The 15,304-nt window shown below is 38.7% G+C and overlaps 1 protein-coding gene across 20 annotated transcripts in view; it reads left to right on the top strand.

Annotated features, from left to right (window-relative positions):
- Nucleotides 1-15,304, top strand: part of MAGI1 (membrane associated guanylate kinase, WW and PDZ domain containing 1) — a 607,797-nt gene that overhangs the window by 532,074 nt on the left and 60,419 nt on the right. The window lies entirely within an intron of this gene.

The following is a 15,304-nucleotide window of genomic DNA, read 5'->3' as shown; positions in this document are numbered from 1 at the left end:
AAATATTTTCTGATTTCTTCTAGTGCTAGCATCTTTAGAATAAAGGTTGTGTTTATACATTAGGTTACACATGCACAGCTAGAGTGATACTCTTAAATATAAATCAGATTGTGTCTTTTAATGACCATTAAGATTTAAAAACTTTTATCCTTTAGTTCTCCTGAACCTGGCCTGCACAGCATGCGTGTGAAATGTGGCTCCTGGCCACTCTTCCCATGCCTTTCTCCCCTGCTCACTATGCTTTAGTCACCTGGCTTCTTTTCTGAAGTGCCTTTTGAGCTCCAGGCCCCTTATGTCTCAGAGCCTTTGCTCTTCCTGGCCCCTCTGCCTGGCATGCACTATTCCCAACTCTTCCCTTGGCTGGCTCAGTCTCATTCAAGTCAACTCCTGAGAGAAGGCTTCACTTACCACTTATCTAAAGTAGCCCCCCAACACCTCCATGTAATCTCTACTTCATTACCTCATTTCTTCACAGCCTTTATCATGATTATCACAAGTCATTGATTTGTATATGTGTTTTTTGCTGCTCTCTTTTTCACTAGAATGTAAGATACATGAAGCCAGGGACCATGTCTGAATGTAGGTAGCTATATTCCCAGCATTTAACACAATATCTGGCCCCTGCTAGGTATTCATGAATAAATAGGTATTTGAATGAATGAATGAATGAATGATTATGTGATTATCTATACCTATCAGGAACAACAGCTCCATCAATTTTATTAAAAACGTATCTGGACATACCCGTGATTTAATGAAGTGGTTAAGGATCTCAGAGAAGTGGGATATGCTGTTTTGAGATATCAGACTTCCTCCTTTCCCCTGCCTTCATGCTCCACCCTTGTTCCACCAGAACTCCCAGGACCTCACACTGAGAAATATTTTCCACAATGTTGAAGTGTCTTGTTTCTAAATATGTATGTGTGACTAGTCTTGATTGATCACCTCACACCATGTGCCTGAGATTGATTGTCCCCTCAATCCTTGCCAACATGATTTGTTTTGTGCATAGCATATTTTGACCCTCTGAAAAGAGATGAGGAACCAGGCTTTCATTTTCTCTTGGTTCCTTTGCAACAGTGTCACTCATTTCTGTCATAGCAGCCTGTTCTCATGCTCTCGTGAAACCGTGCATTCTGTGATCAAAATGATTAGTGTCATTGGAAGGAAACCCAAAATTCAGAGCAGCTGTTTGTGGGAATTGAAATGCTCAATCTTTCTTGAACAGTATAAAAGCCATTGTGCAGGTGTGATTCTTAAAAATGTTTCCATCCATACAACTTTGAAGTCTCTTGTGTCTAGACCACTTGAGTGTAAGCATAATGATGATAATACCCAGCATTTACACGTAAATTGGCAAATTACAAAGCACTTTCATACTGTCACACATCTGTCATTTTCACCATGTCCCTGATAGGTAGGAAGGTGCCAGCCCATGGTATGACTGAGAAGTCCACCTCCAGTCTGTAGTTTGCAATCCAGTACTCTGCCTCACTTCACTCTGAAAAATACTAATTTTCCCATAATTGTTGATTTCTGTAGTTAGCAACTTGGAAAACTTTCAGCAGTCTTTAGTTCATCGGGGCATCTCTCATTCTGCTCCTGCATATTTGACTGTCACAAGGCACTCTGTTCTCCTACTTAATATATTTGTCCTTCTTTTGTCAATGTGTTCAGTTGACCTTTTTTTATTAGATTCACTTTTAAGGGGACCAAAAATACAGTCTCATCACAATCTACTAACTGACAGTGATTACTGGAATCATATTATAGCGAATATGCCCAAACTAACAAACAACTGATTATAAAAACATATCTCTTGATTTCAAATGTTTGCATTCTCTCTTCTTAATTTCTGAGACCTCCTTTTTGTTAGTGCCATTACATTTTACAACATTAAACTAATATGGAAAGACCAAGAATATATAGCCTCATTAGTCAACATCTGCATAGTTTACTCCAGGTCCTGAGTATTAAGATAACTGTGACATCAGCAGTCTTTAAAATATACCATATGCTTTGCATTTGATTTACATGTAGGACAGAATGTTTGAACATGTTCAGTTGGCAGGCCAGCAGTAGCTACTATTAATCTTTCTAGACAGCATATAAATATATCTGTTTCTGCCACACATTAGTTATTTGTATCAGCACTGACATTTTAATCACCTGTCCTGTGTGGTGGGGTGTAACTGAAAAGATTTGATGAGGCAACAAAGACAGAAGCTCAGTTAATGAGAACATAAATGGACATTTCACTGATTCTTTCTCATGAACCTCAGGTCGTAACTCCACATAAGCAGATTGATAAACTCATTAAATCCACACCTTTGTGAATCTCAGGACTTTAGGTCTGAGGATGAGGCTTTCTTTGTTTTAAAGAACTGCCTTTTTCTACTTTGGGGTATAACTGGCTACATTTGTAGTTTGTTTAAAACTTTACTCTCATAGTTCATTTTTATTTTTTGTTCTTTTCAGAATCAGGTACATCTTGGCTTTTGGTGTTTTTCATCTTTTCCACCCTCCTCTCCCAACCTGGAAATCAAACAGAGATTGAAGTATCATTAGTCCACTTCAAGAGTCAGTTTCCTGGGTCATGCTTGGAGTTGCTGGGAGTGCCCATCCATATCCCTGGCAACTGGGACCATTGCTGATTTGTTCATAAATCTCTTCTCTGTAGACATCCCTACCTACTGGTCTGTCTGTCAGTCAAGTTCTCTGAGGGACAGGACCTTCCTCCTGTGCCTGGCTCCCAGCTTACTATGCCTCTCAGCTTACCAAGCCTCTTTCCTCCTCCTCCCTCTGCCATGCAGTCAGGAGAATAGTTTTTAGTTATTTTTTAACAGAATTTGCATTCATATTGCCTATCTAGTGACTTTTTTTAGGTTTTTATTTTGTTTTTATCTTAATCAAACGTATTGGGGTGACACTGGTTAACAAAATTATACAAGTTTTAGGTGTACAATTCTACAATACATCATCTGTACAACATATTATTTGTTCACCACCCCAATGCAAGTCTCCGTCCATCACCATTTATCCCCCCATACCCTCCTCCAACCCCCACATGGTTGTCTGTGTCCATGAGTTCTTTCTCTTTTTTTTTCCTTTTTGCTCAGTCCCTACAGTTCCCTACCCAGCACCACCCCACAGTGGTCACCCTGTTCTCTATCTGTAAGTCTGTCCTATTTTGCTTGTTAGTTCATTTTGTTCATTAGATTCCACACATGAGTGAAATCATATGGTACTTGTCTTTCTCCGACTGGCTTATTTTACTTATTATAATGCTCTCCAGGTCCATCCATGCTGTCCCAAAGGGTAAAATTTTCTTCTTTATAGCCATGTAGTATTCCATTGTCTAAATGTACTATAGCTATTTATTTTTTAAGATATTTTGAAAAGTTTATTTCTTTTTAACATTTTTTATTGTTGTTCAAGTACAGTTTTCTGCCTTTCCCCCCCTCCCCTCCCCACTCCACTTCTCTCCCCTGTTTCCACCACCCCTTGTTATTGTACATGTGTCCTTTATAATTGTTCCTGCAAACCCTTCACCCTTTTCCCCTGAAATCCCCTCCCCTCTCCCCTCTGGTCACTGTCAGCCTGTTCTCAATTTCAGTGTCTTTGGTTATATTTTGCTTGCTTGTTCATTTTGTTGATTAGGTTCCTGTTAAAGGTGAGATCACATAGTATTTGTCCCTCACCTCCTGGCTTATTTCACTTAGCATAATGCTCTCCAATTCCATCCATGCTGTTGCAAAGGGTATAAGTTCTTTCTTTCTTTCTGCTGCATAGAATTCCATTGTGTAAATGTACCACAGTTTTTTTTGATCCACTCATTTACTGATGGGCACTTAGGTTGCTTCCAGCACTTGGCTCTTATAAATTGTGCTGCTATGAACATTGGGGTGCATAGGTTCTTTTCTGTTGATGTTTCAGGGCTCTTAGTGTATAATCCCTGCAGTGAAATTGCTGGATCAAAAGGCAGATCCGTTTTTAGTTTTCTTAGAAAATTCCATACAGTTTCCACAGTAACAGTAACTGCACCAGGCTGCATTCCCACCAACAGTATACTAGAGTTCCCTTTTCTGCACATCCTTTCCAACACTTGTTTGTTGATTTGTTTATGATGGCCATTCTGACCAGTGTGAAGTGGTAACTGATTATAGTTTTAATTTGCATCTCTCTGATGGCTAGTGATGCTGAGCATCTTTTCATATGTCTCTGGGCCCTCTGTATGTCCTTGGAGAAGTATCTGTTCAGGTCTTTTGCCCATTTTTTAATTGGGTTGCTTGTCTTCTTAGAGTTGAGTCCTATGAGTTCTCATATATTTTGGAGATCAAACCCTTGTTTGAGGTATCACTGGCAAATATTTTTTCCCATTTGGTTGGTTCTCTTTTTATTTTAATGCTGTTTTCTTTAGCCATGCAGAAGCTTTTTAATTTGATGAGGTCCCATTTGTTTATTCTTTCCTTTCTGTCCTTTGTTTTAGGGGACATGTCAGTGAAGATGTTAACTATGTGCAACGTCAGATTTTCCTGCCAATGTTTTCCTCTAGTACTTCTATAGTGTTATGACTTATATTTAAGGCTTTTATCCACCTTTAATTTATTTTTGTGCATGGTGTGAGTTGGTGGTCGAGTTTTATTTTTTTGCATGTTGCTGTCCAGATCTCCCAACACCTTTTGTTGAAGAAGCTATTTTTACTCCATTTTCTGCTGCTGCCCCCTATGTTAAATATTAATTGACCATAGAGACTTGAGCTCTCAGTTCTATTCCATTGGTCTATGTGTCTGCTCTTATCCTTGAATGTACTATAGCCATTTTATCCACTCATCTACTGATGGGCACTCAGGTTGCTTCCAAATCTTGGTGATTGTAAATAATGCTGCAATGAACATAGAAGGTGTGTGTATTCTTTGAATTAGTGTTTCCAGTTCTTTCAGGTAAATTCCGAGAAGTAGGATAGATAGGTCATAAGGCAGTTCCATTTTTAATTTTTTGAGGTATCTCCATACTGCTTTCCACAGTAGCTGCATCAGTCTGCATTCCCACCAGGAGTGTACTCTCCATATTCTCACCAACACTTGCTTGTTGGTTTATTGATGATAGCCATTCTGACAGGTATGAGGTGATATCTCATTGTGGTTTTATTTGTATCTCTCTCATAATTAGTGAATTTGAAAATCTTTTTATGGTCTATTGGCTATCTGTGTGTCCTCTTTGGAGAAATGTCTCTTCAGGTCCTTGGCCCATTTTTTACTTGAATTGTTTTTTTGTTTGTTTGTTTGTTTGTTTGTTTGTTTTGGTGTTGAGTTTTATAAGTTCTTTATAAATTTAGATATTAACCCCTTATCAGATGTATGGGCGAATACATTCTCCCATTCAGTGGGTTGTCTTTTCATTTTTTAAGACTGTATTTATTTTCAGAGAGAGGGGTAGGAAGGGAGAAAGAGACGAAGAGAAACATAGATGTGAGAGAGAAGTCAGTTGGCTGCCTTTCACACAAACCCCAGCCAGGGACCCAGCCTGCAACCCAGGCATGTGCCCTGACTGGGAATCAAACCAGGAACTACTTAGTTCACAGCCCAACACTCAATCTACTGAGTCACATCAGCCAGGGTGGGTTGTCTTTTCATTTTGTTGATGGTTTCCTTTGCTGTACAAAAACTTTGTAGTTTGATGTACTCCCATTTGCTTATATTTCCTTTTGTTTTATTGCCTGAGGAAACAAATCAGAAAGAAAAAAATATATTGCTGTGAAAAATGTCCCAAGATTTCATTGCCTATGTTTTTTTCTGGGGTTTTTATGGTTTCAAGCTTAATATTTAAGTCATTAACCCATTTTGAGTTTATTCTTGTATATTCTGTAAGAAGGTGGTCTAGATTCATTTTTGCATGTATCTGTCCAGTATTCCCAATACCATTTATTGAATAAACTATCTTTTACAGTGTTGTATATTTTTGCCTCTTATGTCATATATTAGTTGACTTTACAGTTATTTTGGGGCTCTCTATTCATTCTGTTCCATTAATCTATATGTCAGTTTTTATGCCAGTACCATGCTGTTTTACAGCATTACTATGGCCTTGCAGCATAGTTTGATATCAGGGAATTGATTCCCCCAGCTTTGTTCTTTTTTCTCAAGATTGTTGTTGCTCTTCAGGGTCTTTTGTGGTTCCATGTAAATTTTTGGAATATTTGTTCTACCTCTGTGAAATACTCCATTGTTGTCTTGATAGGCATTACATTGAATCTATACTTTGCTTTGGTTTGTATGGACATTTTAATGATGTTAATCCTTCCCATCCATGAACACAGTATATACTTCCATTTATTTGTATCTTCCTCAGTTTCTTTCTTTAGTATCTTACAATTTCCAAGTACAGGTCTTTTAACTCCTTTGTTAAATTTATTTCTAGTATTTTATTCTTTTTGAAGCACCTATGAATGGGGTTGTTTTCTTAGTTTCTCTTTCTGATAGTTCACTACTGGTATATAAAAATGCAACTGATTTTTGGATATTTATTTTGTATCTTGCTACTTTACTGTACTCATTTATCAGTTCTAGTAGTTTTTTGGTGGAATCTTTTGAGTTCTCTATAAACATTATCATGTCATTGGCAAATAATGCAGTTTTACTTCTTCCTTTCCAATGTGAGTGTGTTTTATTTCTTCTTCTCATCTGATTGTTGTGGCTAGGACTTCCAGTATTATGTCGAATAAAAGAAGTGAAGGCAGACATTCCTGTCTTGTTCCTGATCTTAAGAGAAATTCTTGTAGTGTTTGCCCATTGAGTATGAAGTTGGCTATGAATTTGTCATATGTGGCCTTTATTACGTTGAGGTTTGTTCCCTCTATTCCCACTTTGCTGAGATTTTTTATCATAAATGGGTTCTGGATTTTATCAAATGTGTTTTCTGCATCTATTGATAGTGATCATGTGGTTTTTATCCTTCATTTTGTTTATGTAGTATATCATATTTTGATTTGCGGATATTGTAACAACCTTACATTCCTGGAATAAATCCCAATAGATCATGGTAAATGATCTTTTTAATGTATTGCTGGCTCTGGTTTGCTAATATTTTGTTGAGGATTTTAGCATCTATGTTCATCAGGGATACGGGCATTGGCCTATAATTTGTGTTCTTTGTAGTGTCTTTATTTCATTTTAGAATTGGGATAATGCTGGCCTCATAAAATGGGCTTCAGCATCTTCTCTCCTCTTGAGTTTTTTTGAATAGTCTGAGAATGGTAGGTATTAGTTCTTCTCAAATGTTTAGTAAAATTCCTCTGTGAAGCCATTGGTCCAGAACTTTTGTTTGTTGGAAGTTTTTGATTACTACTTCAATTTCACTAGTTGTTACTATCTATTCAGATTTTGTGATTCTTCCTAATTCATTTTGGGAAGACTGTATGTTTCAAGAAATGTCTCTAGTTCATCCGGGTTGTCCAAATTGTTTGCATATAGTTGTTCATAATATTTTATTACAATTTTTTGCATTTCTTTGGTGTCAGTTGTTATTTCAGCTCTTTTAATTTATTATAAAATAAATAAATGTTATTTATTTAGGTCCTCTCTCTTTTCTCTTTTTTCCTCAATGAGTCTGGTTAAAGGTTTGCCAATCTTATTTATCTTTTCAAACAACCAGCTCTTGGTTTCACTGATCCTTTGTTTTTTTTAGATTCTAGTTTGTTCATTTCTGCTCTGATCTTTATCATGCCCTTCCTTCTACTCACATTGGGCTTCGTTTCTTGTTCTTTTTCAGGTTCCTTTAAGTGTAAGGTTAGTTTGTTTGAGCTTTTGTTTGTTTGTTTGTTTCTTCAGATAGGCCTGTAACGCTATGAATTTCGCTCTCAGGACTGCTTTCACTGTGTCCCACAGATTTTGAGTTGTTGTGCCCTCGTTTCATTTGCTTCACCCTTTTGATTTAATCCTTGATCTCACTGTTAACCCATTCATTGTTTAGTAACATGTTATTTAGCCTCCATATCTTTGTGTGTTTTTAAGTTTTTACCTTGTGATTGATTCTAATTTCTTACCCTTATGGTCAGAGAAGATGCTTGATATGATTTCAGTCTTCTTAAATTTACTGAGACTTGTTTTGTGTCCTAACATGTGGTCTATCCTAGATAATGTTCCATGTGTACTTTAAAAGAATGTATACTCAATGTTTTAGGGTGAAATGCTCTGAAGATAATTAAATCAGTCTGATCTAGTGTGTCATTTAAGGCCACTCTTATTAATTTTCTGTCTGGAAGATCTATCCATTGATGTAAATGGGATGTTAAAACCCTTTACTATGGCTGTTCCTGTCAATCTACCCCTTTATGTCCATCAGGCTTTATCTTATATATTTAGGTGCTCCTATGCTGGGTGCATAAATGTACAAAGATTATACACTTTTGTTAGATTGACCCCTTTGTCATTATGTAGTTTCCGTCTTTGTTTCTTATGTAGCCTTTGTTTTGAGGTCTATTTTATCTGATATAATATTGCTACCCCAGCTTGTTTTTCCTTTCCATTTGCATGAAATATCTTTTTCTATCCTTTTTGTATGTGTCTTTCATTCTGAGGTAGGTCTCTTGTAGACAGCATATACATGGGTCTTGTTTACTTACCCCTTCGGCTACCCCGTGTCTTTTGGTTGGAGCATTGAAGCTATTTACATTTAAAGTAATTATTGATAAGTATGTATTTACTACCATTTTATTCTTTTAACTAGGTCCCTCTGGTTCTTTTCTTATTACTATTCTTAAAGCTGGTCCTTTAACAATTCTTGTGCCCTGGCTGGCGTAGCTCAGTGGATTGAGCGTGGGCTGTGAACCAAAGTGTCGCAGGCTCGATTCCCATTCAGGGCACATGCCTGGGTTGCAGGCCATGACCCCCAGCAACCACACATTGATGTTTCTCTCTCTCTCTATCTCCCTCCCTTCCTTGTCTAAAAATAAATAAATAAAAATTAAAAAAAAAAAAACAGTTCTTGTAATACTGATTTGGTGGTAACAAACTTCTTTAGCTTTTCCTTATCTGGGAAGGTCCTTATTTCTTCTTCAATTTTAAATGAAAGCCTTGCTGAGTAAAGTAGTAGCCTTGGTTGTAGGTCCTTGATTTTCATCACTCTGAATATTTCATACCAACCCCTTGTCCCCTGAGGTGTTTCTGTTGAGAAATCAGCTGACAGTCATGTGGAATCTCCTTTGTAGATAACTGTCTCTTTCAACTTCTAAGATCCATTCTTTGCCTTTAACATACCATTGTAATTTTGATGTGTCTTCATGTGGGCGTCTTGGAATTTATCTTGTTTGGGACTTTATGCACTTCCTGGACTTGTATGTCTTTTTCTTCACCTGATTAGGGAAGTTTTCAATCATTATTTCTTCAGATATGTTCTCAATCCCTTGTTCTCTCTCTTCTGCTATCCCTATGATGCCAATGTTTTTACACTTTGTGTTGTCTCAAGGTCCCTTAAATTATCCTCATTTTTTGAAACTCCTTTTTCTTTCTGCTTCTCCAATTGCATGTTTTTTTCTATCTTGTCTTCCAAATCACTGATTAGATCATCTGCTTTATCCAACCTACTGTTTATTCCTTCTGTATTCTTCATTTCTAATTGGTCTCTTTTTATAATTTGTCTTTTTTTTATGCTTTTGAGCATCCTTATAACTATTACTTTGAACTCCATATCTGATAAATAGCTTGCCTCCATTTAATTTAGCTCCTTTTTTTCTGCAGAATTCTCCTGTTCTTATATTTGGGGCATGTTGTCTCCCCATTTTGGCTGCCTGTTTGTCTTTCTTTCTATGTGTAAGGTATACCTGCTATGGCTCCCAGTCTTGGTAGGGTGGCCTTATATAGTAGGTGTCCTGAGGGATCCAGTAGTGCAGTTTCCGTGATCACTTGAGCTGGGTGCTCTGGGAATGTCCCACGTGTGTTTTGTGGGCCCTCCCGTTGTAACTGAGTCTTGACTGCCATTGGCTTGTTCATATTTCGGATCGACCCTCTGGCTGGCAGACTGTGAGGTTCAACTCTGACCACAGTGTGCAAATTGCTGGGCCGGTGCAGACCCCATGAAGCAGAATTGCCTCAGTAAGCTTTGGTACCTGCCAAGATCTCCCTTTAAATATGCTGCTGTGCTGCTTGTAATCTTACTGAAATCTGCCCTGTTATTTTCAGAAGCTGGCCACTGAGCAGAACAGTGTCAGGTGCTGACTGTGGCTGACCCTGGGCAACCTGTTAGGAGCTACAAAGCAATCCAAAATTTGTGGCTGCCTCTGCTGGGCCTGGGTGCATGTGAAAAGGACAAAGTTGTGCACCAAGGTTGGCTTTCACCAGCACTGGGCCCAGGCCAGATCAGTAAAAGTCCCAAGGCAACTCAGGACCCTCCACCTACCTCTGCCTGCAGGCTGCTTATTAGGCTTACTCACTTAGAGCTTCTGGCTCACTCCTTACCAGGGCATAAGATCCACAGGGTGGGTCAAGAGGGAGTCCAGAAGGTGGTTGTATTGCATTCTCCCAGGTTAATGCCATATGGAGTTGCATGCTCCACCCAAGAAAGATGGTGTATATGGTATCAGAGAATGACTTAGCACAGAGGTCCTAGCAACTGTCCCTTCAATTCCCTTCCCAGAGCCACAAACCCCAGACCCTCTTCATGTGACTCTAGTCCATTCTTCCCTCCCTTTGCCAAAGCCCAGGTTGGGTGGCTGCAAGCACAATTTTGTGCATTCGCCCTTTAAGAGGGTGCCTGTGTCTTTAGCCATCTCTTCCTAGCAGACAGAAACCCTGCTGCTTTTCACAGCCAGATGTTATGTAGTTGCCTCTTCCTGACTCTGGTGCTCCAGTGCTCTGGGCTGGAGAGCCCCATTTGGAGCTTAGACCCCACACTTCTCACAGGGAACCCCACTCCCTGCTGCAGCTGGCATATCCACCCAGAACCTCAGCCACAGCCTGTGGGAGTGGGCCTGCACTTTTCATGTCTCTGCCCTCCCTGCCTATCTTGATGTGGTTTCTTTTGTAAATCCTTGGTTATAAGACTTCTCTTCAGCTAGTTTTCAGTTGGTTATTCTGGATGATTGGATGTTGTTTATTTTAGTTGAAATTCCAGATTGGCCCAAGTTTTGTTGTTGTTGTTGTTGTTGTTGTTGTTGTTGTTGTTGTTTTAGTTTACTAAGATGGAGAATTTGTTCCATAAAGGTTTTTTACTTTGTAAAAGAAAAGAAAGGTTTTATATGAAGCATATAACTACCTCTACCCTTCTGCATAAAATATTATGTGCCCTGACCAGTGTGGGCATCATCCTGCAAGGTAAAAGTAAAAGGTTGCAGTTCAATTCCTGGGCAGGGCACATGCCTGGGTTGCTGGTTCAGTCCCTGGTTGGGGTGCGTTCGAGAGACAAGTGATCAATGTTTCTCTCTAACATCAATGTTTCTCTCCCTCTTTTTCTTTCTCCCTCCCTCTGTCTCTAAAAAATTTTAAAAAGATTTTATTTATTTCGCTAATTCACACCAATTAGTAGGTAAGTCATTCTTTAAGATATAATTTGGGTTGAATCAGAATACTCTGTTTCAAGAGAAGATTTGGCAATACTTTATAAAATTGAAAAACTTATATTTTGGTTTTGGTTTTGAGAGACAGTGTGTATTGAAAAGAAAGCTATACTGGGTGTGTCAGGAGCCAACCTCTAGTTCAGACTCTGCCCTTACCTCTCGATACTTCTGATAGGTTACTACTTCTGCCTCATTTCTTTATAAAAAAAAATGAGTGGTTTGTACTAGATTACTTTATAAAAAAATGAGTGATTTGTACTAGATCACCTTTAGGTTAACCCCTTTGGTTATAACCTTATGCAAAGAATGACCTTGTGATGTATAACAGAATTCAACTGAGTAAATTGTGTGGATCTTATTGACATTATTTAATGATTTGTGAATTGGGCAGCATCCTATCTAATAGCCAGAAAGGCACTCCGAAGAGCTGTACACAGTGGAAGACTTTCACAGGCAGAGGGATCAGGGCAGGAAATTTTAATATTAAAAATAGAGTAGTTTTGCTACTCTTGTTTAGGGGATGTCAGGGGTCTCTTCAGGTACTACCTTTCACTAGTGATAACCAGGTAATTCTGGGTTGACTGGTTTAAGATTCCATTCTTGAGAGAGGCCAAATCCATAATGAAATTATTAAAGTCTGGGTTTGGTGATAGGGGCTTAGCATAAATGACTCCATTTTGGACGTGTTGTCTTGTTTTTAAGATTCTAGAGCCAGATGGTGCAAGTTTAAATTCCAGCTCCTATCTTTACTGGCTTTGTGACCTTAGGCAAGTCATTTCAAAAAATTAGAAAGGTAATACCTATTTTGCACATGCCTGCACATGATAGAGATAAAAATAAGATAGCATTTGTGATCATTCCTGAGATAGAAGTAGTCACATGATAAACTAGTGGTATTTACTAATATTACCTAATACTAGAAGCAACTGGCTAGGGTTGGCTTTTTATGTATTAAAAAGATAAAATTAAAACAGCTCTAGCCTGGGCCTACAGTATCTTAATCTCAGTGCTTGACCACCAGGCATCTGTATGTTTTTAGAAGCTCTGCCAGTGATTCTGATGTGCAGCCCAAGTTGTAACCAGTGTTAGGCTCTTGCCTTCAGGGATCCTTCTAGTTTTGATTCTATGACATATAACTTAGGGGAGAAATAAGTTTATGAAAACAATAAACAGCTACTTTCATTTCAGAGTAATATCCTTCCTTTAAAGTCTACTTTATAAAGCAACAGATTTCTCAGTCTTCCCTGAGGTCCATTTCAGCTCCCAAACTCTACATTTTTTGACTTCTGAGGAAAACAGAAGGGAAGACTTGATCTTGGAAATGTTCATTTTGAGTACAACCTCCCAGTGACTTTTGCTGATCACAACAGTAATAGAAGTGATATTTTGCTTTCTAGTTTGCACAAACTGTATACAGAATGCTTTTCTTGGGTCACTAAATAATTTTAGGATATGAATATAAAATAATGAAATGTTAACATTCCACCTTGGACTCATATCCCTGGAAACTCAGAGGAAATAGCATGTGGTGAGGTCTCAGTAAATCCTAGCTAAATAAATTAAACTTGCTCCACAAGTCACAATAGAAAAGTAATCATAGAGCTTTATAGTCACACCTCATAACTGTAGAAAGGTGATAAAGACATGCTAAAAGGCAAATATTAAATATGAAAATGGTGGTAATGGTAATGACACTGTTACTACTATCATCAATGAGTACTTACTATGTGCCAGGCTTGTTATTGTACAAGCCATACACCCACAACAGAACACCTCACAATACCTATTGTTGTGATCACACTGGAACTGCTACCACTTCGCAGTGTGATTCTGAGTAGGCCCCTCTAGGCAATGAAGGCTGTGATTGTTGGTCTCTATGCTAGAGGGTGAGAAATTGAGAAATTGTTTTTGTTTACAGTGTTGAAAGGGGAAATTTCTGTTTTGGTCAGTAAAGCATGTATAAATTCCTTGTAATAAAAACAATAAACACTTTCACAATGTGCCAGCAATCGTTGGCTTTAAAAATATTTTTATCTCATAATTCAAAAGAACATTCTAAGGTAAGGAAAATGTTAACTCCATATTAGACAGGAGGACTATGAAACTAGAGAAGTTCAATGGTTTAACCAGAATCACAGCTGATTATTGGCAAAGCCAGGATTTGAACCCAGGAACTTAAGTCTTAGAGACTGAGTCCTTAACCACTATACTAAGCAGCCTTATGTGTTATGGGAAAGAAACTCCATTGCCCTAATTGTTAAGTAATATAACTTACACATAAAGGGATGAATAGTCTGAAGTCCATGGGCAAGTTGCTACCACTTAATGTTCATCCAGATTTAATGATGGGGTTTAGTTAAACAAATCATTGATCCAAATAGGGAAAGAAATATCTAATATTATCATCTAATCCCATCATTAGCATTAGACCCTCTTTGTGTGTGTATTTTTTCCTTCTGAAATGATGTACAACCATCATAATCAGGACCACAGTGAGCTATGTACTAGACATCTAAACCTGGAGGTGATCAGGCACCTCTCCTCTCTCTGCCCTTGGTCTTTGACTGGAGAACGAATTGCAAATTGCACTGCTTAAGTATTTAACTGCCAGAATCTCTCAAAATGAGCTGCAGGGCCTCTAAAAAGGAGCTCAGGTTGCTTGCAGAGTGATAGCCTAATAGTTCTGTATATGCACACCAACAAACTGTCAGCATTCATTCTCCATGTGCCCAGGCTCTGTGTGCTTCCCAGCTCTCCCCTGGCCTCCACCAGCCATCATCATGTGGCACCTGGCCTTGCATGGGCCTTGCAACAGGTCTCAGTGCTTCCTGCAGTCCATTCCTAACCATAGTGACTTAATATCCTCTGGATCAAGTCACTCATCATGCCAGAATGTGTTCTCATCATTCAGAGTGAACTCTAAAGTCTTGTGCCAGGACCTGAGTGCTTGCTCTTTTCCTCACTCTGTATTTTCCCTCTTCCAGAGAGCCACAGGGCTCATGCACGTTCTTCAGGATTCTGTTCAAAGGTCCTTTTCTCTGAGAAGCCTGCTCTGGCTTCTATAGAAGATAAAGTAGCATCCACCACTGTCATTCTCTGCTCCCTTTTTCTCCCTCCTGGCACTTAAACTTCCTTGAGATCTCCTCAAGGGCAGAAGCTTGGTCTCAGCCATTTCTTCACCCCCATCACCTACAACCGTGCCTGGAACATTGTAGGCCTTCAGATAGTCATATTTGTTGAACAAAAATGGAAAATTAATACCTGGCTTTTTGTTTTCATAAACACTAATTCTCAAGAGCACTTTCTAAAGTGAACATTATCATTATAGCTGAAGAAATAGGCAGGAGAGATCGACCATCTCAAAAGCACACAGTAGAAAGTTGACAGCTGTTCACCTTCAAAGCCTGGGCTGTCTGTCACAGGATGCTCTGCATGACAAGGAAATGCAATGGAGAATCACATCATGGAATCATTGGTCCAATTAAGTGTGTTCTCCAACATCTAGCACAGCCATCACTAGCCATATGTGACTATTTAATTAATTAAAATTAAATGCCAAAGCCCTGGCCAGGTGGTTCAGTTGGTTGGAGTGTCATCCCACATACCAAAAGGTTGTAGGTTCAATGCCTGGTCAGGGCATATACCTAGGTTGTGGGTTTGATCCCTGGTTGGGGCTCATACCTAGGTTGCTGGTTTGGTCCTCTTCAAGGTGGCAACTGAAACGTGTTTTCTCTCCCACATCAATGTTTCTCT

Source organism: Phyllostomus hastatus, unplaced genomic scaffold, assembly GCF_019186645.2.
Source record: "Phyllostomus hastatus isolate PE091 unplaced genomic scaffold, TTU_PhHast_1.1 phas_contig_16, whole genome shotgun sequence".
Classification (NCBI taxonomy): domain Eukaryota; kingdom Metazoa; phylum Chordata; class Mammalia; order Chiroptera; family Phyllostomidae; genus Phyllostomus; species Phyllostomus hastatus.
Note: the sequence above shows the minus strand (reverse complement) of the source record. Positions and strands in the feature narration are given on the sequence as shown.